This window comes from Oncorhynchus clarkii, unplaced genomic scaffold (genome assembly GCF_045791955.1).
Source record: "Oncorhynchus clarkii lewisi isolate Uvic-CL-2024 unplaced genomic scaffold, UVic_Ocla_1.0 unplaced_contig_8806_pilon_pilon, whole genome shotgun sequence".
Lineage (NCBI taxonomy): Eukaryota > Metazoa > Chordata > Actinopteri > Salmoniformes > Salmonidae > Oncorhynchus > Oncorhynchus clarkii.
Window position 1 is genome coordinate 43,508 of NW_027261091.1, and position 4,981 is coordinate 48,488.

The 4,981-nt window shown below is 39.1% G+C and overlaps 1 non-coding gene across 1 annotated transcript; it reads left to right on the forward strand.

Annotated features, from left to right (window-relative positions):
- The first annotated feature begins 1,961 nt into the window (after positions 1–1,961).
- trnaa-ugc (transfer RNA alanine (anticodon UGC)) lies at positions 1,962–2,033 on the forward strand. The gene has a single exon. It is a non-coding gene; the product is annotated as a tRNA-Ala (tRNA).
- The last annotated feature ends 2,948 nt before the right edge of the window (positions 2,034–4,981 follow it).

The following is a 4,981-nucleotide window of genomic DNA, read 5'->3' on the forward strand; positions in this document are numbered from 1 at the left end:
TTAAAATTTTTGCAATGGCCAATCTCCTACTTTCCAGAATGTTGAAATTCTCAGCAGGAAACAGAGATGTGCTAAATCATTTGCTCTTGTAATCTGAAGAACATGTGTTCAATCCCTGTTCGTACATTTATGGAACAGAAGTGGCATGGTTGCCAACTTCAATTGCATCATTTTCAAAAACTGAAGTTCATGGGTTAGATGACTGTCCATACTTGCTTGTATTTAGAATTGCTGCTATCATTTCATTGTAGCTTCAATGGAGTGGTGTATATAAAAAGTACATTGTATTAATATTGCATTTTATCTGCAAATAAAATGGGATCGAAGCTCAGAGGGGGAGTGCATGCTATTTTAGTATGAGGTCCTTGGTTCAATCCCAAGGTTCTCCACTGAGTATTTGTGTGCCAAATTCACATTACACAACTCCTACTTTTCAGAATGTAAAAATTCTCACAGGAAACAGAGATGTTATTTGTGTGCCAAATTCACATTACACAACTACTACTTTCCAGAATGTTGATAAATATCTTGCAGCATAGAGTGGCATGGTGGCCAAGCGGTAAGGCGTCAGTCTTGTAAACCGAAGAGCATGAAAGATAGCTGATACCATGGGAAGGTTCTTTCACTGGAGGACTTTGAAGAAAAAAAAGTTTTCTCAAAATGGCAACCCTGCTATTATATAGTAAGGGGATGTGCCTCTACGGTAGAGCTAATACTTGAAATGCATGCGCTCTGAAGTTAATCCCCAAATTCTCTGATGAGTATATTTAGTTGTGAAATTAGCTTTTGCACAACTCTACTTTCCACAATGTTGACATTTTAAGAAGGAAATAGATGTGCTAAGTCATCTGTTTTTGTAAACTGAAGCACATGGGTTCAATCCTGGGTTCAAGCCTTGTTCGACGTTTATGGAAGCTTTGTATTGAATTGTAGCGAGGGCCAGCCGACTAGAGCATACAGGCCACTACGACCTGTATGCTCTAGTCGGCTGGCCCTCGCTACATATTCGTCGCCAGACCCACTGGTTCCAGGTCATCTTTTTAGTCTATGCTAGGTAAAGCTCCGCCTTATCTCAGCTCACTGGTCACGATAACAACACCCACCCGTAGCACGCGCTCCAGCAGGTATATCTCACTGGTCATCCCCAAAGCCAACACCTCCTTTGGCCTCCTTTCCTTCCAGTTCTCTGCTGACAATGACTGGAACGAATTGCAAAAATCGCTGAAGCTGGAGACATATTTCCCTCACTAACTTTCAGTGTTGCCAACTTAGCGACTTAGTCGCTGTATTTAGCAAGTATTCAAACCCCTCTGAATACTTGCAGACATTTTCATTTTACTCACCTTTTGTCTCTTCCACAATGTTATTCCTCACTCCTACAGTGTCCATCACAATTACATGCACATTGACAATTATGCAAATTAGGTGATGACATCATTTAGCAACTTTTAGCGACTTTTAGGACAGCCAATAGCTACTTTCCTTACTGAGGTGTTGGCAACACTGCTAACTTTAAACATCGGCAATCTGAGCAGCTAACTGATCGCTGCAGCTGTACAAAGCCCATCTGTAAATAGCCCACCCAATCTACCTACCTCATCCCCATATTGTTTTAATATACTTTCTGCTCTTTGCACACCAGTATTTCTACTTGCACATCATCATCTGCTCATCTATCACTCCAGTGTTAATTTGCTAAATTGTAAATACTTCGCTACTATGGCCTATTTATTGCCTTACCTCCATTTGCACGCACTGTATATAGACTTTCTTCTATTGTGTTATTGACTGTACGCTTGTTTATTCCATCTGTAACTCTGTGTTGTTGTTTGTGTTGCGCTGCTTTGCTTTATCTTGGCTAGGTCGCAGTTGAATATGAAAACTTGTTCTCAACTAGCTTACCTGGTTAATTATAGGTGAAATTAAAAAAAAAAATTTAAAAAAAAAAAGATTTCCCAGAAAGGGATGTAGCTCAGTGGTAGAGCGCATGCTTTGCATGTATGAGGTCCTGGGTTCAATCCCCAGCTTCTCCATTAAAATTTTTGCAATGGCCCATCTCCTACTTTCCAGAATGTTGAAATTCTCAGCAGGAAACAGAGATGTGCTAAATAATTTGCTCTTGTAATCTGAAGAACATGTGTTCAATCCCTGTTCGTACATTTATGGAACAGAAGTGGCATGGTTGCCAACTTCAATTGCATCATTTTCAAAAACTGAAGTTCATGGGTTAGATGACTGTCTATACTTGCTTGTATTTAGAATTGCTGCTATCATTTCATTGTAGCTTCAATGGAGTGGTGTATATGTTATATAAATATTCATACACATAGCTCATATAAACAAAGACATTCCGTCGTAAGAACACATACACCCATCCATAAGACTGACCCCCTCTTCCTTATATAAACACACATCTCATCTCCCTCTAACTGGCCGGTCCCAAGAGCAAAGGACTTTTGCTGTGCACCAATGGGGCCCGCTCTGGCTAGAGCAAGGCCCGCCTCCAACCCTCCGACCAGTCAAGAAGACCGAAACGACAAGACTCCACCTACTTTATTCTATGTATAAAAATGAATGTAACCGTAGTATAAGGCCTCTTTTTCACCTGGCTCCTTGCCGAGTTATGTGAACTAGGTCCGTGCACGTAAAACTGCGGGACAAGATATCTCTGACTCATTAAAACTGTCTAAAACTGTCTTCTGTTACAACTGAAATCCACTCTGTCCAGCGTCCGTGATTTGGTCTCAACTCTCCAGTATTTGAACACTAACAGAACTTGGTAGCAGAGGATGGTTATTCTTGAATTCGATCTATTATAAGTTAGTGTGAGAGGACGAGACTGATCACGGCTAAAAAATCAGACGGAAGAGTGACTTCCCCAGCCATTCATCTTGCCTCAGGAAATCTGATCGGAGCGCTCTATGTAAGGTGAGCAGAGCCGGTTATATCGAAATCTGCATATTGTATTATAGCCTAAACCAAATTTTGATCAGAAAGTACTGGGCGTGAGTATGAATCGGTGCCCAAATTTTTTACATAAGAACCTAAGACATTGATTAAAGATATCTTGTTTTGTAAAAAAAAAAATATATATATATATATATATATATATTCTTATTAATGGGCCTATACTCAGTTATTTTAATAGGAATGTGTGAATTGTGATTGACCAATGTGTTAAATTCCTCCAGGGACCCTATTTATTCTGAAATCTGCATAGAAAACTGTCCTAATTATATATGTATTGGGTTGTGTATAGAGGTGACGTTAAATAGTGGCTGTGTTTTAACACGTAAAGGACACAATTATGGATGTTGGAAATTCAATGAGAATTCCATACGAATGAATGAATGATAGATGAACCGAATCTGCAAGTAAAAATGTCCTATTTTGATACGTTCTGTACTATCGAATAAGGTCTTGTGGAGGTGTGGTTATAGTTGAATTATAGATGAACCGAATCTGCAAGTAAAAATGTCCTATTTTGATACGTTCTGTACTATCGAATAAGGTCTTGTGGAGGTGTGGTTGGATTGAATGAATCTGCATGAAAAATGCCCTATTAAAAAAGCTGTGTATTATTTAATAGGTTTTGTAAGAGGTGTAGTCGAGTAGATACAGGATATGTAAGTTTGGCGTTCCACAAGACAGAGATCGGGAATGAGGTGGCTATTGCACATCAAACAATAAACATAATATGAACCAGAGTTGACATTCCATGATTTGGAGATGGGGGAAATTAAATTGAAAGAAACGTTTGTCGCGGAGTAGGTTGGGATACGTAACTGGGCTATTAGGCACACGTGCTGATAGACAAAGCCACCTTAGTATCGAATGGCCGTGCAACTTTGATTGACAGCAGCCGGGCTGGAATACTGATTTTCGTTTTTTTTTCATTCCTGTTGATATTGCCTAAAGTTTAAAATTATTCTGACAATTGCTATAGAAGCGCTGGAATTTACTGATATAAGTTCATAAAGGAACTTACTGAATTGTTTCTAGAAAGTATTTAAATAAGCCGCCGAGCTTAGTACAGACTTTGTTTTACAGACGCTAAAAGCTACACACTGATTTTGGGGTTTTTATATTCTATCCATATTTCCTAAATATATAGAATTATTCTGACAATTGCTATAGAATCGCTCAAATTTACTGATATAAGTTCATAAAGGAATTTACTGAATTGTTTACAGAAAGTATTTAAATAATTCACTGAACAACTCTTAGTTGTCTAGAAATTCTATCTATATTTCCTAAAGAGCTAGAATTACTCTGAAAATTGTTATAGAACCGCATATATTCACTGATATATTGTACCAAAAGGAAAAAAATCGCTGAATCATTTCTAGAAAATACCTAAACGAATCGCTGAACAAATTAAAATAAAATACCGGAGAAATACACATACTGATAACCCCCTTTGTATGCGAGGGTGGGGGTGGAAGAGATAAGCCATTGCCAGTACAGCAGTACATCCCTGGTCTCGACCAGGGACAGGCTAAGCATACAACGATAGAAATAAACACCACATAGTAAGGATTGAATATACCTAAATAACGCATTATACACATTATCAGACGAACTAGATAAAATGTCTGCAGCTACCACGCCCAAACTAAAATTCAATGAATATTTAGATCAGAGTATGATTGATAGAGCGGGAGGTAAAGAACAGTATGGGAAAGTGGAGAAAGTGTGGAAAGGATTACGGATAAGATGGACACAAGCAGGTTATTTTAGCGGAGGACCACCTACAGGGGGGAAACTCCAAGATATGCAGACAGAATTAGAGGACGCAGTAGAGCATGCAAAAGCGAGTGAGGCGGAGAGAAACAAGATACACAGGTTAAAAAAAGTAGGTACAAGAGAGAGAGAGAGAGCGGAGGGGGAGCTCAAGATAGGTACAGGGCCATACAGGAGAGTAGGAGGGTACTACCAAAAACACACCAGACATGATGTGCGTGGCTATTGTGGCGTCGGG